This window comes from Parus major, chromosome Z (assembly GCF_001522545.3).
Source record: "Parus major isolate Abel chromosome Z, Parus_major1.1, whole genome shotgun sequence".
NCBI lineage: Eukaryota > Metazoa > Chordata > Aves > Passeriformes > Paridae > Parus > Parus major.
The window spans coordinates 63,899,127-63,925,564 of NC_031799.1; the positions used below are offsets into that span (position 1 = coordinate 63,899,127).

A 26,438-nucleotide genomic window follows, 5' to 3' on the forward strand; every position below is an offset into this window, starting at 1 on the left:
ATGCTTAATAATTTGAGAGGAACAAAATGTTACCTCCCTTTTGTTAATAAAGAGGAATGATCTTACCTTGTAACCAAAAAAAAACCTGGTAGAAACAGGTTGAAGAAAACATAAAAAAACTGTAGAAACAGTATGAAACAAAGCTATGTATAGTAAGGAGGATTTAACTCTGAGTGATACGGTGAGATAGGGAAAGAACTAAGCGCTGGGAAGAAACATCTCAACACTGATGTCTACCAGATTGTGAAATAATCTCCCAGGGAGCGAGAGAAGATACATTTTGGGAGGAGTGAATGCTCAGTGGTGCATTCACTCCTCCCAAAGTGAATTCACTCCTCCAAAGGGACTTCAGCAAAACCGTAGAGAGCAATCCTCAGTTTGAACAATCTCTTTCAGAGGGATTTTTCACATAGTTTTGCATTTTACAATCCAGGATGATTTTATCCTTGAAACTGATTTAGGCAAATTTTCTTTTATTCTTTTGTCACTAGATATAGTTTTCTGGTGTTTTCTTTCATGAGAACAACAATATGATGATGTGGTAAGTTATTTTGAACTTCAGTTTTGTCCTTGAAACAGCATTCCATGACTTTTTCACTTGTCAACTTCTTTAGGGAAATATTTAAAGTGTAAGTAATACACAGTAAATTTTGGGAGTGTACCTTATCTGTTTGGTCTTGCAAAGAAAGATCAAGTGATTGTGGTGTAACTGTATATGGTTATGCTTTGTAGCAATTTTTTATATTCCTTTGCAGCTGATTGGAATGTTTTTAGCAAGGATCCCCTGTACCAATGTGTCTATCTTTGATACAATTTCAAACATTGCTACCACAATTTTTGCCACTTGCCTTTCCTCCTTCAAAAATACAGGGGAAATAGAACCTGTAGAAAAATCAGTTTTCATATGTAAGGACCAGATAGCTTCACAGTGAGTGGCAGAGGGAGTGCAATCAAGTGCTGGGTAAAAAGAGATTAGACAAAAATAGTAAAAATTGGGCAAAGACCCTCAATGAAATAATGGCCAAAATGGGAAGATGTTTAGTTTGTTTTTGTTTTTTTTTTTTTTAAAGTGATAAAACAGAGATGGTTTCAGAGTTAAATGTGTTGGAAAAAATAATTGTAAATGTTGTGAGAAACTGTAATAGTAATAGTGAATTAGCAGAAACACTGCTAGGGAATAGGTTTGGAAAATTCTTTATGGGATTTGGGAGTTAACATAGTTGAACAAAAACTCTTTTAGTTCCTGATTATTAGATTTTCTTTTCAGAAAGAATGTCATTTCTAGCTGAAGTATCTTTGATTGCCACAGCTGCCTATTGAAAGAAGGTGCTGTATGTTGGTGAAGGTGAAAGGTGAAGTTGAAAGGTTTGAAAAGGCGAAGTAGATATTTTGCTTGCAAGATGCTTTGAACTGTTTCAGAACATTCCTCGTGCTTCCCCACTGGAGGTTCAAACAGTGCCACTGTAGCCCTGAGGATTCTTTTTGTTGCTTCCCTACAAATCTTATTTCCCATGCTCTTAAAATCTGATATTGTAGGAAATGTTTATTAGTAGTGGAAGAATTACTAACATTATTTTTGTAGACTCGTGCTGGTTCTGTAATGATTCTGACTTTAATTTTACACATTACCCGTCACTGTAATACCTTCAGCATTCAAAGCAGGCAGTGCTGCCTGTTGCACAGCCACAACTTCCAGCACACCAAAAGGCAACAATTGGGCATCAAGTCTGTCTCCACCAAGTGTATGCTGAAGTTTTGATTGCACATGGTGTGACTGCACTTGTATGAAACTATTGTTGTGGGTTCAGTGTGACTCAGAATTGAGGAAATCACTGTATGGCATGTCAGTGAATTAGCTGATTCCTTGGAAGTATTTTGCTTGCAAGTATTGTGTAGTCTAAGAGGTTGAACATTTTGTTTCTTCTTCCCTTATCCCTCAGCTTTTCCAACAAAGAGGGTTTTTTTTTTCAGCTCAGTCAGAGCTGAAAAACTACAGTTTTCAATAAAGCACCTTTTATAACATGTATGCAGCAGTTACTGAATAATTTTATATTTTTAAGATCTTTTCCCTGCTTTTGAAATCTGTATGAAATCCATTTATTTGACAGACCTGTCTAAGTCTTGAAAATTGGAACAGTGGTGAGGCAGCATGCAGAAAGTTGTGTGGTCCCCATAGCTGTGTGCCTTTGTGGGTTTCTTGACTCTGGTGGGGTGCCCCAAGAGACCTGCTGCAGCTCTGATTTCTGATGGGAAGCCTGGTCAGTGAAAAAGAGAATTTACCTGCTGTCCTGGTGACCTGCCTGCCAGCTGTGGTTTATGACTGTTCTACTTCTGCCCTGATGTGTGAGGCATTTGAAGACACACCAGAAAATCTGCCGGGAGCTGTCAACTTTAGGGTTTGGTTCTAAGTTTGACAGTAAGTTGCTGATGTCCTTGCCACATATGTAACCCAGATCAGAAGTCATTGAGACAGTGGTGAAATGGTTGGGCAGCTCAAGCGCAGCGTTTGTGACTTCAACCAGCATACCAATAATGTTAGCTTTATTTTTCAGTAAATACAGAACATGAAATTAAACAACTTCTGCCTGATGCCTGGAGCTTGTTATTAAGGGATTTTCCAGTCGTCCATGACTTCTGGATTCACTAAAGCTTGTGCAGAGGTTTAACTTGAATGTGTATTATTTGACCTGAAAATTACCTTTTTGTTTCCTTTCTGTGTAAAGCAACAATAAAAAGCAATGGAGGTGACATTGCTGCTTCAGTGTTGAGGGAGTAAGGATAGAAGTAATGAAGTGATAATCCTTTCTGTGTGGGAGATGACCTTTTTAATTTAAAGTAGCACTCAGTTTATTTTGATAGTAGTTAAAACATTGCATGCTTCTGTTTTACATTTTCACTAACTGCTTGCTCTTGAATAGCTGGTAGTAAAGCTCTGTAAAGCCTTTTTCTGAGCAATGAATAGGCTAGCTGAGCATGGCATTGTGGAAGCCCTGGATAACAGCTGAGGCTATGCTTTTGAGCCTCAACATACAAAATCTCTGAGGTGGAAATTAGTGAGAGTGAAAGGTACTATCAACAGCATATTTTCAGAGCTTAGCTATATCTTACCTAAATAAGATTTTTTTCTTTTCCTGGGGATCTCAGGGTTGCAAATCCTTAGGTATTTGAAAAAATAGGCAGTAGAAGTGTCTGAGCCTTAAAGATTTTTTGGCTTTAGCAGGTCTCACTGATTTGCTTCTGATGCTGTTTTAGTCTTCATGTTTTTCAGGTTTTGCACTGCCTAGGTATGTAGTTTTGAGCTTCAGAATAAGTGTTAGTGAACTCTCTTCACAGAGTAGGTAGACAAAACAATTCCTTTTCTAGCATGATACCGTGGACAATTGTTACAGGCTCAAAAGCATAAACAACAGTGGACTGAAGAGAGAAAACAAGGAGGATGGGACTTCATAACCTGAAGCTATGATTAGACAATTAACCCTGATATGCAGGTTTTAGACCAAAACTTCTAAAAATGTGAGACGTTGTGACCAGTCATCCGTTTTGTGACCATTTTGGGTCCATCTTGGGTGTAGCCCTGGCCAGGCTCTTGTGCTGCCCAAGGCCTTTAAGGCCTTTCAGTAAATACCTATTTTATTCTTAACTCTGTCTAGCATCTGTTCAAAGTCAGCTTTCTCAAGGCATGACTTCTACCTAAACAAGCCAAGTCCCAAATAGTGATTTTTTCCCTGCTCCAGGAATCTAGAAGCAGCAACATTTTTAACGAGAAAACAGTTCAGAGGCATCTGATTTAAATCTCTGTAGCTTTCCTCTAATCCTGCCATTAGCACAAAACTGTATTCAATTTTGTGGATTTACTTTTATTTAGAATAAACAGGAGGTCCCTCCCTCCTTACTGTGTAATCCGTATGTTTGCTACTTACGCTGTCAAAGGCTTACTTGGAAACTGAGCTAAGGTGGCACAGAGGTGTTGTGGACACCTTGGGAGAATATGCCCTTATTCTGTTTGAAAGCAATTTTGCCATACAAGTTCCACAATTCTGCTATTTGGGTTGGTGGAGTTTTTTGTTTTGTGGGTTTTTTCTTCTGCTTGTTTTGTTGCTGTTGTTTTTTATATTTCTCTCAAGAAAGAAATCTGTGTAAATAACTGTTTTCTTCCCCTCTCCTCCTACGTGAGCTGCACATAGACCATACTCTTCTTATGCTTGCACTGTCCTAACATCAGAATGGCTTGGTTGATTTATGATTTTTTCAAATGTTTGTTGAGCTCAAAAATGAAGAAACATTGAAAAATTTTGTACACTTGTTTGTAGGTGGAGAAAAAATATACCCAAAGAAATCTGTGAGAGAACAGACATGGTGAATAAGTAGTGAATAAGTAGACTGTTTCCTAAATAGTGCTCTTAACAATTTATTATTTTTTTTAGGCAAAATGGCAAAATGACATTACTACTCTTCTGTCTCTTCTTGTTGGTAGTTTTGATTCTGTTCTTGTTGTAGAAATTTACTTAGTTAGTTTCTTTACATTTATCTTTTTAATTAAAAAAATTAGAGCAGTATATTAAAACCAACCAACCAACCAAAACCCACCACAAACAAAACCCCCCCAAAACTGCAGAAGCTAGTAAATTTGGACTCTGAGCAGCTGTTTCAAGGCAGTTTTTCTGTTAATAAGGTAATTTTTTACTGTGAGCAGTTAAAAGTTGTTCTCCTCTAATGTGGAAGACATTAGGCTTCCCTCAGGCTTAAGAAGCTTGAGGGGATTTTAAAAAAAATTCTTTCTTATCCAGATTGTATTTGTGGGAATGTAGATAGATTGAAAAAAATTCCTAAAACAATAGTCATATAATAGTTTCCATGTAAAAGTCTGAGGTGTTTAAAATTGTATATCTTTAACACTATTGATGTATTTTTAGAGGATGCAAAAACTTTCAAAAGCTTTTAATTACTATTTTGTTTGTTTACTTTTAAGTTTCAACACAATTTTGGCAGTGTTTGGGGCATTAATACGAATCATGACACTACACTACCTTGTGCAGAATTCATCAGGTGTTTGTCCACTGGGACAGAATGCATAGGGTAGTACAAAAGCCAGCAATGAAATCCTGTGTGTGCTTTTGGGATTATAGAAGCACTTTCATTCAGCCTTATTTTCTGGCTATCTTTTTAGCTTCTCCTGGGAGGTAATAGGTGTATGGGAAAATGATCTTTCAGTGAAGTGACACTGTTGCATTTCTGTACTTGAGTTGTGTTCTTGTACAGTTCCTCCTATGCTTTGTCTTTTGCTTTCTGTCATAGCTAGCCCCTAATTTATGGCCTTTTCAGAACTCAGAAAATTTCAATAGGCAGGTTGCAAAATTTAGAAGAAATCACCCCTGGAGTAAAGCCAAACAGGAACATAATTTATTAAAGAAGTGATTACTAAGTAGATGGATTCTGTACACAGGGAAGGTGAACTTTTGGGTCTATGACGTTTGGAACATAGAATGTCATAAAATGGATCTGCAGTTGAAAATGTTTCAACAGGCAAACCAATGTCTTACTGTGTATGAAGACCACATTGCCTGCCTCCTCCTTTACTCTGGCATCAGCACCTGGCAAGAGAAGGTGGGATAGATCCCTGCCACACTGGTGTAGAACTGTGTCAGCCAAGGTGCTTCAAAATCTAAAGCTTTTTCAGTATCTTAAATAATTCAAAGCAGCAGGCTGTCTGTCTGGACTTTTCACTTTCACAATACAGTTAGTTTTTGGAGATACAGTTTAGTGTTTGGAGATGAGTGAAAGTTATGAAACCTGACACAAGAGTGGCTAGCACAGTATAGACAGGAAAGTGCTGCTATGGGGCAGAACTTCCATGAGAGGATCTGTGAGTTTGGTCCAAAGCCAGGACTGGTGAAATGAAGGAAGGCTGGCACTGGGGATCATTGTGATGCACTAAATATGGCTGTGGGACTGTGATTCCTCCCCTGCTTTGGAGGAGAATACTCATAATAAAATTATAGAAAGAAACAAGGAGCCTGATTTTTGTAAGATTCATAAGGATTTAATATGTCTACTGTTCCTATACTGGTCTGTTGCTTTCTTGTCCACTTCCCATATCCTTACTAGATGTCTCCTTAGAAAGCCAGGAAGTTTGTCATGAAGGAGAAGAGGGTGTGGATGGGGCGACGCCAAAGACCTGCTGAGCTGTGGGCCTGGTCATGGTACATGTGGATCGGCCTGCCAGCTGCTGCTGGAGCTCACTCTTTACCTGCTGGGACAAGGGTCTGGGGTTGCTTCTGAAGCTTTAGGAAAGTCCATTATGTTTGAGACTCTTTTATTATTTATTTATGAAATAAATTAAAAATTGGCCAGTGGCTAAAAAAGTTAAGTATGAGAAGTAAACAAATGTTTAATCACTTAAAATATTGTTTGTGGATTAGCAAAAGAGCCTACCTTCCAGCCTCTTTAATCACAGGGTGTTTTTTTCCACTGTAATGTTATTTGTAGGTTGTAATCTTACGAGCTTGAGTGGCTCTTTGTTTTCTTTTTGGTAAACAGTAAGAGAAAATCAGGGACAGAATATCTTAAATCTTTAATGAAGACTTTATTATGCCTGCATCTTTGTTTGAGTGATATCAACTCGAATTAAAACATTATGCATACTTCACATACATAATTGGCTCTCCATAAAGCTGCTTATGAACAGATAATTGTTTTATTTTTTATGCTTTACAAGTACATTCTTGCTTATGGTTTTAGTGATTTGGTATTTGCATTCTCCATAAATCTTTAAAGAGTTGATGCTCTATGAAGTACAGAATTTCAATTACGTTTCTAAAAACAGAATTTTAATGTTTTGATGTTAAAAAGTGTATATTTTTATAGTTCTCCATAAGCTAAATGTCAGACCATGATTACTTCATTTTGCTTTTTTTACTTTTTTCTTTTTGCCTGAAATTTAAGTTGTGATTAATTGAATAAAATATAACTGAAGGGGATTATTAAAATTCTTAGAGGACTGTTTTTAGTTTCAGCACTTGTCATTTTGCAGTTGCAGTCACCTTTCATAAAAAGGTCATGCAGCTAGTAGTATTATTTTTATTTGCACGAACAATGTTTTTACAAGTGAATGAGCTCCTCAAGAGAGTAGTTTCAGTTACTTTAGAAGAAAGAAGAACTTTTTGATAACCAGACCTCTTCTTTTTTCAACTGTTTTCTTGACATTTTTTAATAAATATTTGAAGTAATTTTGAATCCTTGCTATCATTATCATTATTGTGGATAATTGCCACTGCGGTAGTGGCAAATAATGGAAAATAATGTGTTATAGAAAGGAAAACTCATCAGTTAGAAAAAAATTTTCAAGACAGTAGGCTGATTTAGTGTATAACCTTTTCACTGTGAGAAGTAGAATTTAGGCCATCAAAATGGATATATTAGCATGTCTTAATGGAAAGGGTTGGCTTTTTCATTTCTGTTTTGTATTTTGTTTTCTGTCCTGGATATTATTGTCTGAATTGACAGATGATTGACAGACAAAGTATTCTTTGTCATGACTGAATCAAGAGATTTCCATTAAAAGCTGGTTAAAGATGTTAGAATGAATCTAATTTTAGTGAGTTGTTTTTCTTCCCCTTCTAAAGAATTTTAAAGATAGGGTTTTATTTTATCAATATATGATTTTATTATTCTGTCTGATTTTATTATTCTGACATCTACTTTTTTAATTTTACTTCCAGAAGGAGAATTATTCAAAGATCGTGATTGATTTTGATGATTGATTTTTTTTATTTATTTTTTTAATGTATTTTCATGTTTTTTTTCCCTCTGGCAAAGGTGAGCTACAAACCTATCTTCTTACTATGAGTTAACTTTCATTTTGGTGATAATTAAGGTTATATTAATTTTGCTTCATGGTACACCCCTGGTCTAAATTTATTTATTTATTTATTAGTTTGAGTGGCAGCGGTCTGGATGGATTCCATGTTGCAATTCCGTTGAGATTCATTGTAATCTCAGCTGTAAGATTTAGTATACAAGCCACAGAGAGAAATCTTGTTATTGAGGTGGAAACCTGCATCAAGGTGGAATTTTCAGGATTTTGACAGTGGTACTTAACATTTTCATCAGAGATTTGAAAACTAGAGTGGAGAGGTAGTAGTCTTGAAGAGGATCCACCAGGGTGTAGGAGGACAAGAAAACTACTACAGTGAGTGTTCAGAGAGGATGGGAGGTGCCCTTCAGGAGGTGCCAAAGCAAGGTGCATGGAATTGTAGGGAGGGAGCAGCTGGCTAACTAGCAGGTCTGCCAAAACCTCTGGGGGTGGGTTACAGCTAATGCAAAATGGACTGGCTATGAGGTATTGTTACTGAAGGGAGGTGCTGTTCTGAGAAGAGGAATGTAACCTTAGGAGAGGTACAAAGGATGCTCAGTATGGGCTCAGGTGGTGTATCCTGTTTGACATGCTGTGCTGGAGAGAGCTGGTGAAAGTCTCTAGAGGACAGACTGAGTGCAGAAGGAATTCCCACTATTAAGTTGGGATTGTTTAGGCCAAAGAAGGGATGATGTGTACGAAACACTGAAAATATCTGCAGGGAAGAAAGAGGCAGCAGGCAATATGTTCTTGGTTTTGCAGGACTGGATATATTTAACCTGCTTGAACTGAGATGGTGAAGAGTCAGATGGGAGCCTGGGAAAACTGCCAGCAGTAAGAATATCAAAACACTCAAATCTGACTAAGTAGCCATGGGTAAATAAACGTATCACAAATGTCATCATTATCACTGATGTTGACTTCATGGACAGACACACTAATACGGTTCTGTCAGATGACATCTCAAGAGATGGCTCAGTGATTGCTTAGTTTTTGGTATGCTGTCACAGAACTGCAGCTTGATTGGTTTTGTAGGCAGGAGGGTGAAATCAATCCATTTGGAAACACCTCCTATTTTTTTTTTTTCCCCATCCCCCAAACTTGGTATTGTCTAATTTTCTTTTTTGTTCTCCAAGCAGTATTCTTACTGGTTACTGACAGACCAGCTTGGAAGAATAGACCTCAAAAATAAATAAAGCATTAATTTTTAATGAAACTGCTGATGAGATACTGGGAAGATACATTGACTTTTTCTTCTGAAAAGAGCACAGACTGAATTTGGCAGTTGCCAAGTTGACCAGGCAGTTGTATGTGTTGGACTGACATTGCTCATGTAGCTCTGGACTCGTTGTAGATTGTGAGGGCCACCTATGCCCTGGGGATCACCAGCCAGGAAGGCAGTGTAGGGGATTGTCCTGCTCTGCTCTGCCCAGGTGGAACAGGCTCCCTAGGGGAGTGGTCACATCACTGAACCTGACAGAGTTCCAGAAGCATTTGGACAATGGTCTCAGGCACATGGTGTGACTCTTGGGATACCCTGTGCTGGGCCAAGAGTTGGACCCTATGATTCTGAAGGGTCCCTTCTAATTCAGCATATTCTGTGATTATATGGTTTTATTTCTTGCCTGATCAGGATTTCTAAAGGGGTTAGAATTAATTTTGGTTTAGTAGTAATAGAAGATGGTTTAGTAGACAAAGAATAGCCAGACATAGGGATTTGAGATTCTTTTGAGACTTCTGAGCAATAGAATTGTTTAATACATGAAGTGGTACTCCCAAGTGTTCACAGAAAGAGTGCCTCCTTCATAATACTCATACAGTTTTATGACCAGCTTTATAGTTTTTTACTCCATCCGTTATTTTTCCATTTTTACTGATTAGATTTCCTATGTAATCTGTAGGAGATAAAATAAGAACCATGTAGAAAAGACCAGTGGCTTTGTCATATACTAGTATTTGAGAAAATACCAATGGCTTAGTCAAAATTGTAACCTGTGACTTCCAGTATGTAATTTAAATGTTGAGATGAAATGTTATGACATACCCATCAGGTATGTAAAGGGGGTCTGTTTACAGTTCCTGGTTTTAAGAGTGAGCTGTGAACACAATGTAATGGCTGTTTGTTTACTGGTGGTTTAAACATGTTAATTTGTGTTAATTCTTTATTGAATACTACCTGTCTCCCACATTAATTAATAATTGTAACACGTCCGAGCACACTCTGCAGAGATAATGTAGGGGAAGTTGAAGGAATATGGCCTTCTTGCTTTTCAAGTAGATGTGAAATCCCAGAAAGCTCAGGTTGACTGATCCTCTCTGTCAGAATCTGAAGTCTCTGCACTTGACTATGTATGTTAAATATTTCCAGCTAACATGCATCCTGTGTGGTTGATAGTCTGAGAAGCTTTGACTTATGATGGAGCATGAATTGAATTAGAACAAGTATACACTGTGGGTTCTGATTATGGATTCTTTCTGGCAACTTTCCTTTTTTTTTGTCTTTGAATGCAAGTTCTGTGATGCAATTTAAAAGGAAAGTGGATATTTTCAAATTAATAAAGTCAAAGCCTACAGTAATGAGTTCTGCAGGCTGATGTTGCTGTTGCTCAGTTTTCCTGGGTGTTTGTCTCTAAAATGAGCTCTGCTCTATCTTTCTGCTTACTGAGTCGTTCTACATTAGGGATAATGTCCAACATAATTCCCAGAGGAAGTGAAGAAATTTGAAGGAGATTGGTTTAGTGCAAAGTACTGTCCTATATCTAAGTAATTGAGAATAGCAATATAATTTGATTCATGTCACAAATAGCATGCTGGGCCTGAGAGAGCAGAAATGGAAATTGCTTTTGCAGGGAGAGTGAACTGCAACATGTTGGGTACTAATATAATACACAAATCCATTCTGCTCTGATTCTTACACTATGCCTCTCTGTAGTATTACATGGGGTCTCAGTGTAAACAAATGGCTAATGTAATCAGTCTGTCTCAGCATTTCTGTTTGTTGAATTTCCATCCAGATTGTACCTTGGCACAGCTGGCTGCCTGGTGTGGTATAATGTTTGTAGGGTTTTCAGAGGGAACAGTATAATTAAATTTATGAAAGGCTTCAAATTGGAATGAAGTTTCTTTTAGAGTACAAAAGCAAAACAGTAACATGTTAAATAGCACGAAGAAAATGAGTGCTAAAAATAAGCAATCAGGAATTATTCTTGTTCAAGACTTGGATTACACAGACTGATAGAGCCTTCAGTGCTAAATATATATAGCTATTTCTCCTTGACTAACATGTAGTAGAGTGTATTCTCTGCCCTTGTCCATGAAGATGTGTTTACAGCATTTAAAACTGATGCTTGGTTCTTAAGCAGTAAATTCCAAGATGCACTAGTCTAGAGGGCATCAGAGGTATTTTAAAATATGCAAACAACAAGCCAAAACAATGCAATCTGTGCAGGTAGGTTTTTTTTGTTCCTTGGAGTTATATCTTTACCATGATCTGTCCTTATGGGTCTTTATAGGCTTTTATTAATTCTTTTGCAAATTCTGTGCTTCTCTTGCCTAGTAACCTTTAGCTGAAATTTTAATTTTGATCCTTTGGGGCTTTGTGTTCAATGCTGAATTTGTGCATAAAATACAGAACAGAATGGTAAAACATTGCATTCAGAAAAATAGTCCTCAGTGTATTTCTTATGTGAGAGCCAAGGAGGAGAAAACAAGGAGCTTTCTCAACATTTTTCAGTGTTGCGTTAAAGCTGCTTCACACTGAAAGTATTGGAGACTAAACCCCAGGTATTAAAGTACCTTTCGGGTCTCCACCTTATGTCTCCAGGACACTGAAAAGTGTGTTGTGAAAGTGTACTTAAAATTAGCTGAAAAACCCCAACTCATTTTTGCCAGTGTGTTTTTATTTGCCTTGTGTAGAGATAGATGCCGTACACTGTAAGGTTCATAGCTTGTTGGACTCTTGGATCAAAGGAAGGACTACAGGAGCACATCCATCCGTATATATGTGGAGATTCACTTGTTTGTAACAGGGGCTGCAGGGTTTACTTGCACGTCTGATGTCGCTGGGGAGTTTGTAGATCGAGGTTATTTTGTCACTCAGCTTCATTTGAGAAATGTGAAACGGATGGACTTTCCCATACAGTATGGTTGTCTGTACACTGTGGTTATGCTACCTGCCAGTGTGGAAGCAGCTTTTTGAACCTTAATAGTTAAAATGTAAGCTGCATTTCATAGCTGCATGTGCATGCAGATTTGGGGCTGTCCACTGAGAAAGCAGATGTGTGCATGACAGCCTGTTGTTTGTACCTTGGACCGTGTACCATTTTCGGGGACGGTACGCAAGTTTGCCATATGAAATAGCAGTCTGTATTTCAGGAAGCCACCTGCTATGCTGCCTGTTACAGTTCCACCAAAGGGGATTGATGTAAACCCTTGGGATTACATGGCTAGTTGAAAAGCTGGGACTGATTTCTGTGATTACTGTTTGGAGGGAAAGATCTGATCCTTTTTTCCAGGAGCAAACTCTTCAGGAATAAGACTCTAACTGTCTAAGTAAGAAGAAAATAAGTTACTTAGAGCAGGTAATTGTAATCCCTGATAAAATTGAACAAAGTTGAATTTAGCCATTATTTTGAGGCCAGTGACCGTGACAAGGTAGAGTTTATTTTAATCCTATATCTCAAAAACTGTGTAGTCTTTTTTTAACAAGTTGCAAGATGGTATTGTTAATGCAAAAGTTAGGTTTGGAAGTTTTTCAGGCTTTCCTATTGGTATCCCACTCTGCTGAGTTGAATGGATTTAATAAAATGCCAGTTTTGAATTCTAACAGAAGAAGGATTTGGCACTTTTAAGTAAATTTTTCAAGCTTTTTTTTTTTTTTTTTAAGGAAAAAGAACTGGTATATTATATATTTTATAGCAGATGAGAAAGCCTGTGGCTACTCCTGGAGTTGCTGTTGAAGCCCCTGCCAGTTTTCCTTGCTAGGTAGTTCCAAGATAAGCAGAAGACATGGATTAAAGGTATCAGTCTGTGTTTTGGTCTGTGGTTCTTCTCAAAAGAATCTGGATCGGCCCCGCAGTGAGTACTGCAGAATAGCTGTACTGTGAAACTGCTGGATTGATCTCTGCCATTCTATATGCTTCCTATAATATGTAGAAATTTTTACAAGGAATGTGACCTCTTCAGCAAGACTGCAGCAAATAGAACTGCCCAAGTAGTCCTGAATGTGCAAACTGAAAATTTCTGTACTTATGCTGAAAAATACAGCATCAATTTCAAACATAGAAGTGCACTGTTTATCTTGGCCATCAGCTGATTAGTACTTGGAGGACATTATGATCTTGCATCACAAAGACTAACTCAACTCACTCCCTCCATTTGTGACATCTTACACTTTATTTCAAGTGCTACCTAGTTTGATTTAAAGACAATAAATTAATTATATTCCTAGCTTCTGCATATCCCTTAGGGTGTGGGGGGAATTTGATAATACATTTTATAGTTATATAAATAATCTGTATTTATATATACTTAAATCTCAGTCTGCTGCAGTATGCCTGATTTAACTTGAAATGAAAAATTCATATCACATATAATTAATGTGCTCGAGATGTGTTTCATTTAATTACTGTTATTTTGTACATTTATGTACTAAGTACACATTTCTTATAAATTCTCCCAGATAATTATCTTCAGGAGATTTGTTTCAGGATGACATAGTTTCTGTATTTATAAACTTAGTGTTTCAAGAAGACTGACCTTGTTTTAAGTTTGTTTTTTTTTTCCCTGCTACAGAAATAAAATAGATGAAGAAAATGGAAAGTAACTGTTCCCTATGCTTAGAGAAACTGTATTTCAAAAAAATTGTCTCTTCTTCTTCCCACTGTATTCATGTTGCAAGTTCTGTGTTGTTTTAGAATTCTTTGCTGATTCAAATTGTCCTTTTCATTTTCAGAATTTCCTATAAATAAGCACTGATTAATATTCTCTTCAGTCTAATAGCCTGGTAAGTTTTTGACTCATGCTATTTGCACTAGAGTAGAGATTTTTCTGTGACTTGCCCACTGTCAGGAAGGAAACAATTAGATAGAAATCAAGAATTTCTGACTGCTGTCTGTGTTCTTCAATCATCTCTTTCTGCCTCATTATGAAAACAATCAGAACTCTACAGTCTTGAAGCAGTGGCACAAACTATAATAGAAATTGCAAAAGCATTGCAGCTGCCTATTTCTTTGTTGGTCTTAATGGAGAAATATGGACTCTTACATTGCTCCCTACTTGTCAGTATGTTTTTTACTTAATGAATTTTTAATACATAGTAATAGCAGTCAACCTGAATTTGATTTATCGTGGTGGGAGAGCAGTGCATTGCTTGTGTATCAGGTTTGTTTGGTTTAATGCTATACTGAAGGAAATAGATCCTGCTGGATTGGGCAGTCTGAGGAAGGTAAGGCTGCTGCTGCTTTATGACCCTCAGATTTTATCATCCAGCCTCACTCATACGTAGTGGTAGAACATCAGAAAAAAATTCTGTGTGAATAGTTTTCTGTTGCTGCCAAGATTTGATACTCCTGTCTGCATGACTACCATCTAGATGCATCCACACACAAGTGGAAGACCCACCTTCCTTTTTCTTGCTTTGATTTGTTATTTTATTCTTGATTTGCTACATTAGTCTTTTTTTTTTTGAGTTTGGGCTGAGCCTTTCATTCACCTTGTACGTCCCTGTCTCTGCCAAAACTTTTCAGAAGAAAACAGCCCCCCAGGTTTTTTTCTTTTCAGAAGAAAAGAAACCCCTCATAATTGTATTTTTGTCATTGGTCTCAGTTTTGCTACATCCATACTCATATTTCATAATTTATTTTTGCTCTATGGGCAAGATAAACTTTATGCAGTGCTATCAACAGGATTGCTCAGTGAGGGTGGCTTGGCAGTCCAAAATTCACGCATTATTAGTATCTTAGAGTGCTTGGGTTTAGTTTACATTTTTCAATTACTGCACAGAATTTTTCTGTTTTAGATTTCTACCTAGATCAAATTTTTCATGATGGAGTTCCTACCGTCTGTGCTGGAGCATGTGCCAGAGCAGCAGGGTGCCCTGTTTTTCACACTTTCAGTGCGGGCTTTCACACTTTCAGCTTAGGGCCTAAGTTATTGTAAGGTGGTGTACTCTACATTCACTTCTTAAAATTTTCTTTACATGCCATCCATTTCTTACTGAAGTCTTTCTGTTCAATTTGCTAGGAAATTATGTGGTGTCCCAGTGAAAGATGTAGAGCTGAAACTCCTGGTTTTCTTACTGTACAGATGCCTTATAAATTTTTTAATAAGCAAGAAAAGCTTGTTTCTGTGAAATCTGCAAATCACCAGCATGCAAGTATAGAAAAGATTTTTACAGATTTATATCTAATTGGGTGGTTGCTGTAATTTTTGGGGTTTTTTTTGTCCATCTGCTTGGATTGCAGAGCATTGAGACACATCCCTAAAATGATACATTTGCAGACAGAATCCTACACCTGGATCTGTCAGTCTATTTGGAGCAAGAGTTATTGACATGCTACTCTGAGGTGTACTAGAAACTTTTTTACCAACTGAAGCTTTTATGAAGTGCTTTAGTTGGTTGGTTTTGTTGTTTGATTTTCCTTTTTCTGAATTAATGCATAGTCACAAAATAATTTCGTCTTGTTATTTAAAGAAATGCAGAATCATTGAACTGTTAAGGAATAGATTTGAAAGGGAAGCTGATTTCTCCTTGCAAACTGGGTATTATTTCTGAAAATTTAGTATACTGACTTAAACTCAATGCACTAGATACCACATATTGGAATAAGAAAAGATCTGTGAGTTTTAGTCAAGGAAATTGTTAGTTTGCTCCAGTTGCATGAATATATCAATGATTTGCAAGTTGCACCAGTGATTCTTTATCCTGTTAATGAAAAGACACTCCAAGTATAACTTAACAACTTACATGAAAATAATTTTTAATAAACTAGTTGGCCTTTTCAAACTGTAAATAAGTTTGTAAAAAAAAATATATTTTTACAACAGACATCAGATATAATATGTTATTTAGCTTAACTGAGAAATTGTTGAATTCATCAGATATGGACATCAGATTAGCATTTTTTATAGTGTAATATTCCTGACAAGAAAAGCAGAACTCAAGTCAGGATTTTAGATTTACATGGAATTCCCTGCCTAGCTCCAGATGATGTTAAGAAACTCAGTAGTCAATACATTAATGTCAGACTAAGTTGTTTTATCAGTGTATCGTCTTGGGACAGAAATAATATCTGTAATATTATCAGTGATGCAGCCAGGTATTCTCAGTAATATAATTTATTTTTAAAAAATCCAATCAGTAAAAAGTAGTAAGTGTTACATTATTATATTTTTAAACTATATAAATATATATTAAATAAAATTAATAATATATAAGGATTAATATTGTAATACCAACTGCTATATTGTTATGTTATGTTATATGTTATTTATAATGTTTGTCTTTAGGACAGTGTAATGCCTGCAGTTCAGCAGTTTCCTTAGCTAATACGAAACATTGCAAATTTCATAGGAGGATAAAAGGAAAGGATAAAATAAATGTGGGTTCAAAAGTGTTTGATTTTGAATTCTGAAAGTTAATTCTAACTTCGAATTTCTTTGTAATTCTATTAAGGTAGAATTAGACTTACTTTTGTAATTCTTTTGAGGTAATACCTTGTCCTCTAAGGCAGCTGAAGATAACTAGTACTGCAAAGCAGCTCTGAAAGATTTTGGGAATATTAAAGATCATGGTATTTGTGTTCTGCTGCATCAAAAAAATCCAGAGACGCTTTAAAAAAATTTTAAGACATTTTAAAAAATGCAAAGTATCCTCCATAGCTGTGATCACAAAATTTGCAAGAACCACAAGAGTCTATGGTGGCTTGTCTGTGCTTTTTTTGGAACATATTACTTTTTGAAGGCATAATGGTTTTGCCTGTTTCTTAGTCATACATTGGGTAGAAAGGTGTCACTCTTAATTGAACGTCTTGTGACTGTCATTAGAACTGAAAGTCTACAAAAGTATAAGTAAAAAGGCTCTCCATTTGCATTTTACTTAAAACAGCACTTAGTAAGAGTATAGGTAAGAATTTTGATTTAAATCACTGATGTTATTATGGTATAGCAAGCCAAGCAAGGTGATTTCAGAGGGTTTTTTGGTTTATTGCTGCAGAGCAGTCTGTAAAATGAGCTTTTCGGTGTTGTGACAATTGGAGGATTGAGAAGACCAACAGCTGTTCTGTCTGTATTGGTTTAAGACAATTTAAAGAGGTGGATACTTTAAAGTGAGTTACCTCCCCTTAGTTTCAACCAATCCCTTTCCACCAGTGAGGAGAAATATGAGTAGATTGATGAGAGTGAAAAAATAGCCGTTTACTAACAAGCAAAACCGCAACAGGCAAAAAAATAACAGTAAATAATCACGAGATACCAAATTGCTACATCTCACAAACTCCCCCAGAACAAAGAGAAACTCAAAGTGGTGGAAATACACCTTCCAAGATGGTGCCTGCCACAAAGAGACGAAGGGAAAATGGTGCCAGCTCTCTCCCCCAGCATGGTGCTGCCCAGGAGGCAAAGGGAAAAAAGATGGCCACAAACCTTCCCAGAGTAAACCTTTTTATATACTCATGTGAAGTCCGTTTGCCCCATATTTGTATTAAGGAGAGTTGGATATATGTCATTACTGTTTTTGTAATAATTTTCTTTCATTGAGGTTGTGGTGGATTGACTTTGCCTGGCTGCCGTCTCCATGCCTCTCTCTCACTCCTCCTCCTCAGTAGAATACTGGGGAGAAAATAGCATGGAAAGGGTTGTAAAGTGAGATAAAGAGGGTGATTTCCGGTGCTTGTCATGGGGAAAGTAAATTTGATTTGGGCAAAATTAATTCATTGCCAATTAAAATAGAGTTGCCTGGTGAGAAACAAGGACAAAATGTAAAGCTGCTCTTCTTGCTCTCCCCCCTCACCTTTTCCCATGCTCAACTTTACTCCGTCATTTCTGACTCTTCCACCTCCTCTTTCCTGGAGTAGGGCATTGCATCGCACCTCAACACTACACCCTGCAGCTCAGGAGGGAAAAGTGAGGTAGTTTCTCCTTAGATTGTGACTCAAATTTGGCAAGTGATTTGTACAAATTTGTACAAATTTGTGATAGTACAAATTTGGCAAATTTGTCCTATGAAGCTTAGAGCCTAGAATCGGCTAGAGCAGTGTGCATCTGAAGAGCTCTGGGTAGCCTTGGGTTTGCTTAGGTGTGACAGCTGCAGCTGGTCTGAAGCTGTGCAGGTAAATTGGCCAGAACTGAACATTGCTCAACTAACCTAGCACCTTAGAGAATGGAAGTGAACAAGTCCCCGGGTCAGCAATGCTAGGTGGGATTTAAAGGAAAAGAGGGGACCCCAGCCAATCCCAGTCAGTCACAAATGCAGATGTCTGTTTGGCCAGTGAGCTGGGCAGTGCTAAGACCCCAACCAGTCAGGTGTGTAAGGACAGGAAATTTGAACCCCCTATAAAAGGGGGCTTCCAACAATAAACTTCAGCTGTTGTCATGTGAACTTGGTGTGTTCAGCTGTGTGCCTGTCTTCTAAACTGTGACCCAATGTAACATTTAGGGCATGCAGAGTTGGGGATTTTGGGGTTTGGCAGAAGAGACCAGTCAGCTGCCTGTGACTCTGGGCAGGGTCTTTTGGTGAGGTGACAGGAAATACGCAGGCCTTGGGACCAAAACAGTAAAAAGTGTGATTTATTGGAAAAAAGCATAACGAGCCCTCAGCTTGGTAGGAGATTTAGGAAGCTAATGTGCTTGCAGATGGTCCTTCGATACTGTCATCCGAGTGCTTAGGTCTGTGGTTGGCAAAGTCCCAGCACCAGCTGGTGCTGCAAGTCTTGGTCCGGACATGGACTTCTTCTATCCCCACTGCCAGCTGAGCTCTCACAGAAGGGACCCATCTTCCCACGTACATGTACAGGAGGAGTTGCCCAGTGTACAACCAAAGAAATTACTTGTGGGGAGGGGGTGGTGGGAACAGAAATAGGTTGTTTCCATGTTTCTTTAAGTCTATTATTTTGCAGAGTTCAGATTCCTCTGGGCAAAACTGTGCAAAGAGAGCCACAGCTGCATTTTCTATTATGCAGAAATGAATCTGAGGCCAGGAAAACCTGAACCATGATGGTACAGAGGCCAGCCTCCCTGGGACATTGGTAATGTGTCGGGATGGGACTTGGCTGCACTTGCTGTGGCTGGGAGCCAAGAGAGATGTCATTGCTGCTCAGTAGCCTCTGTTTTGTAGTCATGTAGGTGCAGTTGTTCTGCTGTTGTGGGGTACCAACAAACTCTCTTGCCTATTTTCCTTGAATGTTTTTTGGTGGCTTAGTTCTTTGCAGCAGGTATGGGTTATTGATTTGAGCTTGTCGGCTTTTCTTTGTTGCACTTTCAGCATCTCAGTTTTTTGATGTTTCATTTTCTTTTCAGTGTAATATTCAGGTTCCCTGGATGAGCATTCTAAATAATTGTCTGCATGCTGTTACTCATATAAGCTGTAAAATAAATCTGTATTTGGCTTCTCAGCTTGCTAGGTTAGCTGAAGTATGGTTCTTCAATTCTCAAACCATGCAGATTTAAATAATATAATACAATGAGTTATTTATGTGGTTTTAGGGGTTTTTCTTGGCTTTGGGTTTTTGGGGATTTTTTCTGTTTGGATTGGGTTGGCTTGTTTTGGGTTTTATTTGAACCTTTGGGGAGGAAAGGGGTATTCTATATTTGGGGTTCTTTTAACAATGTACTGGTTTTCCTGTTGCTACAATTACTTGTTTTTCTGTTAGGATTTTGCTGTTGTGTTAGGTTCATGTGTTTTGCAGCTATTCACATGCATTTCTTAGCTCAAAACCTCTCTTCTGCCAATTCTGATGGTTGTTTGGAAGAATGTGATCTCCAAGTCTGCTCCACAGTGTGTACTGAAGTACAGTCTCTGGGCACCATCACAAATTGCCTTTACAAGTGTACTTCACATCCAAGCTAAAATACATAGGTAAATGCACTCAGAGAAATTGTCTCTGACAAGTGTATAAGGCAATCTATTCACTCTTGCAAACTGCAGATTTTTTTCCCACACTCCTCACCTTCCTCTCTGTTCCCATTTTTTCAGACATTTTTTCCCCTAGAACTGATGAGAGATGTTCAGAGACTTTCAGAAAAGCCAAACCCCTGGTCAAAAGCCAACCCCTGAAAGATACATTGCTCTTTTCCTGGGACTGATTTTAATTTGTTTAATCATGACTTTGATAAATTTTTGAAATATTCAGCTTGTACGGACTCATTTTTACTTCTAGAGTTTGGATGATGTTTATTTGAGCACAGGCTCTGCACAAGTAACTGTCAGCAGTTTGAAAACTGGCCTGAACTTTTGAAAGTCTTCACACTTGGTTGTGTAAAATTCCTGCTGTTATACAGTATTTGTACGTAAAAATTGTTCTATTCAGATGACTGATTTAATGTGTTTAGAAGCGTGTGGCAGAAGAGCATTTTGGACTCTTAATTTTTAGAAACCCTTATGGTAGATCTCAGAAGATGGTAAGGAGTAGTATGTTGTGTCAATGTTTTAAAAAGTGAAGTGGATGTCTAACACTTGCAGCATGGTAGTTTAGTGTAAATCCCCTGTAGGATAAGGGAATGGATGTTGTGGGTTCACAAACTTTGAAAATTGCAGGCCTTTCTAAATGGTGTATGCTGCAGTTCAAGCACGCAAGAACTTAATCATAATGGTTTCTGCTTTTTAGAAGGTTGGATTTACTGATCATCGTGGATTTTACGGTTTCTGTAGAGCTAGAAGGTTACTTGTCCAGAGAAGTTCATGTAACTTAATAGTTGTGACTTAATGACTGATTTGAAGCATGGTGTTGAATTCTGTAGTAAAGCAGTAATCTTAAAATAATTTGTAGGTTATTTCTGTAAAATAACCTACAAAGCTATGAGAAATACATAGTTATTTTTTATTTTAATTGCTTTTAAGATATAGTTCCATGTTTAAAGTTAATTCAGTGATTTCCCACCTTAATTTTAAAATATATTTAACACATGAAAGAGATCACATCCTCAGTACTTTTTGGCTTGACTATAAGAAACTAAAAATGAAAGGATGCTGTAGTATAGAAAAGAAGAGGGAAATTAGTGTGTGCATTCTTATAATGTCACATCTGCAAAGCTCAGGTATTTGAAGAGAGGTCAGACCAATGCTATGCCTGATGGATATCAGTGATGAGGGCATGGATTTTAATTTGAGGTAAATATCACCAAAGAATATAGCCTAGAATACCAGTTAAGTTTGGATCTCATACAAGAAAGACATTATTTTAGAGGAGGAATGGTTCTTCCTTGGAAGAAACTAAAAAAAAAAAAAGGTAAAAAAAAAGAGTAATTTCAAATATATCATTCCCTGGGATTACAGAATCCCCCTTATCTAGCCTTAATAGAACATTTAAGAGGTACCTTATCTTCTCTCTATAAAATGTAACAAAGCAAAATAATTAGGGCTCTTATTTCCTGTAGTGCAAGTGTTATGGGTGCCTTTGAAATACATTGCCTTAATAAGAACTTCTAAGGATAAGTGAAAGGAGCCATTGATAGTCAGACTGTCTGCAATCAAAAGGAGAAAAATGCTAACCAATGAATAACTAAATACTCTAAGTACTTCAAGTGTTGAAACATTTCAGGGCTGTTCTGTTCTTCCTTTAATTTTATTCATGTTAAATATGTTTTACCTTAGAATCACCCTTTTTAGCTACCACTTTTCTCTACTCTGATTCCACTGTTTAGATGTGTTAATAATACAAAAGGATTTTATAATGTTAAAAATACATAATAAAGTGTTTTAAATTGAATACACACGTCTACGAAAATCTAAGTATTGCTTTGTAAGAGAATTAAAAATGATATACTTTTACAGAAATGTGAGCTATCCGAGTTCCTTCAGGTGTCATTTCTCTTTCAAAGGTACACAAAACTACTGTGGGACAGGGTACAAATAACTTTTAATACTAGGCAACTGCCACATTATGTGTGTTTAGGAAATTTTTAATTTATGTTCTGTTTTGCCTATTACTCCATCTTTAAATGCTATTACACTATATCCTTTTACCTGTTGTGTTTATGTCCTGACTGGGACTGGCATGTGTGTGTGTAGATTCTAGCTGTAAATGCTGTATAGAGATGTCAAAAGTGTGCTTGGGTGACTCGCCTCAATTTTCTTCATTTTCTTCCAGACTCTCCTGTGTAGCTGTGCTCTGTTCAATTTGTTTCCTTAGCAGGTAGAGACTGGCAAATGTATGGGAAGCATTGTGCCTTTTACAGAATGCATCTACTTTTGATTTGCGTGATCTGGCAGTAGTGTGTGTGATACAGTTAACTTCAATAGATAGGTTTTTCTCCCTTAACCTGATGGGACCCCAGTGGCTGCAACCAGGCATCACTGCCATTTCCCTGCTCAGGCTGTAATTTCTGAGCAAGCTGCACATCTGAGTACCCTGAGCTGTGTATGCTGCAATTGCTAATACTCCTCAAGTTCCATTGTGAGCTGCAGATGTGGAGAAATTCTGGCCATCATTAGGGTTTAATTATGTCTGGGGAACAGATTTCATGTGTAGTCGCCTTGGAGCAGCTGTTTCCAGTAATAGGAATGTGCTTGTCCTGAAAAAGTAGGTCTCAGTCAAGATCTTCCTCAGTTTAGAGAAATGAGTGATGCTGATGTCCTCTCTGTTTGGATGAGTAACCCGTGTCTTGTCAGCTCTGGCGGGTAGCACAGGCTGTATCTTGCTTTTAAACTCATGGAAGCCACAGAAATTGCTAATATTCCAAGCTAGGAAAAAAATTTGTTTGGGGAGACTGGAGCAGGCAAACACGTCTGGTGAGACCAGTCAAATGCAGGTAGGTGCTGGTCTAGCCACACAGACCACTCCTGCTCATCTGGTGTGTAGTACCTTGTGGTGCATCTGCTTTAGTGCTGACAAATGGCCACAGCATTTCAAAAAGGTTTTAACAGTAGAAGATGTGCTTGGGAGATTTTTACCTCTTCCCTCAGGATTATGCTTGGAAGTGAATGTGTGACATCTTCCAGTATGGTTTTGGAGATAACTGTGGGGCTGTCTGTATGGTAGGGCTCTTTAACATAGCTGCCAGTCTGTTAGAAAATGGCAGATTAGGTTTCCTTCAAGCCTTTGGAAACTTGAACTGGACTGGACTGTGTAGCTTTGATTTTCTTTTTTTGATATGGACTGAATCAGCAGCTTCTCCTTGAAATAGAAGTAGTAAAATGATCTGTAAGTGTTAGTAGAAGTTGGTGGTTAGAGATGAGATTGGGCTTATTATGTGGGCTAAAATAGTAACAGAAAGTAGAGTAGAAGACAAGGCTGTCCATGTAGGGAGGAGAAAAAAATTAATTTTAATCTCCAGTAACCTACATCTGCACATTTCTACTTCCTCCTCCTTTACCATATTATTTTGTGCCATAGTTTGTGTTTCTTGTGAGGTTTTTTCCCCTACTGTACACTTACAAGTGTACCTAGAAGACTGGATCTATTGAAGTAGCATTTAATTCCAGGAATGTTGTGTTTTGAAACCACTAAGGTTTGTCTTTTTTTGTTTGTTTGTTTGTTGGTTTTTTTTTTTTTCTGTAGCTTCAGTTGTGACTATAATCTTTAAATAAAATACCTTTGTTGGTTGGATTTCACTCTTCCCTCATGAGTTTTTGCTAGCCTTCAGCCCTTATGTGTTCTTGCTTACTTAATTTCTCTGAAAGCAGATACCTGATGTCTTGCTATCACTCAGAAATAAGTAATAAGAAAATATTACTAAGAAAATTACTAATTTACATAAGAAAATAAGAAATAAGTAATAAACTTAAAACCTTTCAGTAACTCAGTCTAAGTATATATCAGGTCCTTTAAAAGCTTATTGTATCATAGAAAGTATTAACTTAGTTGTTCTGATTGGCAAGAACTTGCATGCTTATGACCAAATACTTGGGAATTTTAGCTGTTCCGTCTCTCTTTCTGGCCCATGCTGCCCCACTCTCAGTAACACCTCCATATCCTACATATTGTCTTTGACAATGACATTCTAGGAGAAAGACTTGGAAAAGTCATTCTTAAAAAGACACGTAGTAAAGTGCAAGTCTAATAAAAATAAAAATTTAAATAAAATAATAATTAACTTAAATAGCTCTCTATTTTGAGGTGTTTCCTTCTAGTATAAAAATAGGATGGAGGGTTGGGGTTGGGGGATTGTGTAATCCAGTATGTTTGGTAACTGTGTTTGGTTACAGTTGCCAGGCAGTGATACATTTTTAAGTACATGAGAGGCAAGCAAATTCTGTAGCTTATCTATCCCAATTTTTGAGTTTAATTCAGATATAGCTCCTTGGAAACTTCTGAAATAAAATTAATTGAAGGAGGATCAGATATTTTTCTGTGCTCTCTGAACCATGATTGCTTTTCATGAGGAAATATCTTTAGCTTGAAATTCTCAGATAATAATGAGTCTCTCAAAACAAATGCATTTGCTGCTTGTGGGACAGAAGTTCTTAGGGTTTCAGTACTATTTCCATGAGTTGAAACAGTGTTCTGTGACTCAGCCGAAGAAGGTGATGAGGCGGACAGACTAGCTGGACTTTTGCTTAGCTTTGCATACCTTAAAGCTGTGTATTTGGTGAAAAGCCTTCTATCACATTCTGGCAAACCCTTCATCTTTTCTTGAAGGTCTCAACACCTTCCTACTGTTTCTGTGTACCTGACACAACCTATGGATTGATTGCATAAAATAATTCAAAAAGTTAAAGTCATGTGAAAACTTGGCTTCCTGTAACAAAATTGGTGTTTTGAGGAGGGAAAGTTGAGGGGGAATTCAGTGAATCCTCTGTCTGGCTTGTATCCAAGATAGTTGTATCAAGACTATGCAACACTGGCCTAGAATGCAGCTGAGTATGACCGTTAGAGCCAGAAAGGTTTGGTCAAGTCTTTATGTGTAGCCAGAGGAGGAAAATCCAAGGTTTTTTTGGACATATGTGTTCTTTCTTTGTAAATAAGGCTTGAGGCCTTCCTATTCACCCTGAAAGTAGCCATGCCCTGCAATTCACTGGATCATATAATTTAATTCTGTTTACATTTATTTATATTCCACTGTTAATGACTCTTAAGGGTGTGGAAAGGGTATTGGGCTTGCTGGGCTGATTTTTTTCTTTTTTTGCCTTTTGGTAGGTTAGATCTAATCCCTGTTTGTTCAAGTAGAGAGAAAAAGATAATCTTCATTGCTATAAAAATATTGCTAGTATAGAGATAATTTGAATTCAGAATTCATCACTGGGGAGCCAGCATTTGATATCGTATTCTCTGGGACAGTTCTGCCCTTTTACACAGAGGAGAAAGACTGGTAAATTGCAATCAGCCATAAACTTAGATTTGGTATAGATTCAATTTTCGTAGTTGTACTTCTAACAGAGATTGATGTTAGTTTCCTATTGTAATACTGATTTTAAATGCTGTGATACTCTAACACTGCTTATGTGCTATTTAAATTTTTCATTCTCCTTTGAAAATTGATTTAATTTGTAACCACGATTTGAATACCAAAGTAACAATTCCAGTATTCAAAGTTTTAGATTAACTGTCTGCTAATTAAAGATGCAAGACCTAATACCCAGGAATAAACCCATCAGTAATGTGTCAGAAAATGATACCAGAGTGAAAGAGAACCCCAAATTTCCTTAGTTTAGCTGTTAATAGGAATATTACTTAGGAAGCTTTGTCATTTTGGTGGTGACAATAGTCATAGTGACAATAGTTTTATTCCCTCAACCACTTATGGTCTGGGATTTGTGATGTATTTTTTAAAGTGTTTTTGTCTTGTTTGTCTAATCATTGCACTTCAATGAAGATGTTGCCTGTGGTTCCTTGTCAAGATTTTTCTCTAGTGCTTTTGGTTAATCTCATCTGTCTGAGCCATAATATTTGTTAACCTTTGTCTGGCAGCAAATGGATGGCTTCCATCCATATATTGCCTCCATTTCTTGTGCAGGCAGGACCTCAGTGTTAGGTGGTGAGAAAGATCTGTTCCTTTTCTAATCAGAGTATTCCCCATCTCCAGTGCCCTAAAGTATTTATGAGATCTGGGCTGTCTGCACTGAAGATTACTGAATGGTGTTTTTTGCTCAGGAGTATATTTTAGCCTTGAATAAGATTTGAATTGGAAGGGGAGAAAAGTGTAATGTGTTTTGAGTGCTCTTAATGCTGGCAATTCTAGATCTGCCTACTATTAACAAAAGTTGTGGGTTCTTGTCGGCAGAGCAATGTTGTGGATGCAGCTTTTCTGCTTTACAGTTACTGTAAATGTTCACAGTTTTTCAGCCTCATTACTATAATATGTGTATGTGTGCATGTGGTGGGATGTTAATGTCACTTTCTAGGTGCTGCTTTTGCTGACTGGCAAAAAATATAAGATTCACAGCTTTTTAAATTTTAAGCTGTTTTGGATGAGGTTACTTAGCACATGGCAG

At 37.4% G+C, this 26,438-nt stretch overlaps 1 protein-coding gene across 3 annotated transcripts in view; it reads left to right on the forward strand.

The window, feature by feature from the left end:
• APBA1 (amyloid beta precursor protein binding family A member 1) overlaps positions 1-26,438 on the forward strand; it is an 88,526-nt gene that overhangs the window by 12,271 nt on the left and 49,817 nt on the right. Inside the window, exon 1 of one of the 3 annotated variants that reach the window (XM_015653447.2) lies at positions 13,802-13,856. The exons of the other annotated variants lie outside the window; for them this stretch is intronic. The gene's annotated coding sequence lies outside the window, so the exon portion shown is untranslated. Of the gene's footprint in view, positions 1-13,801; positions 13,857-26,438 lie in introns of those variants that run through there. 3 annotated transcript variants of the gene reach the window in all.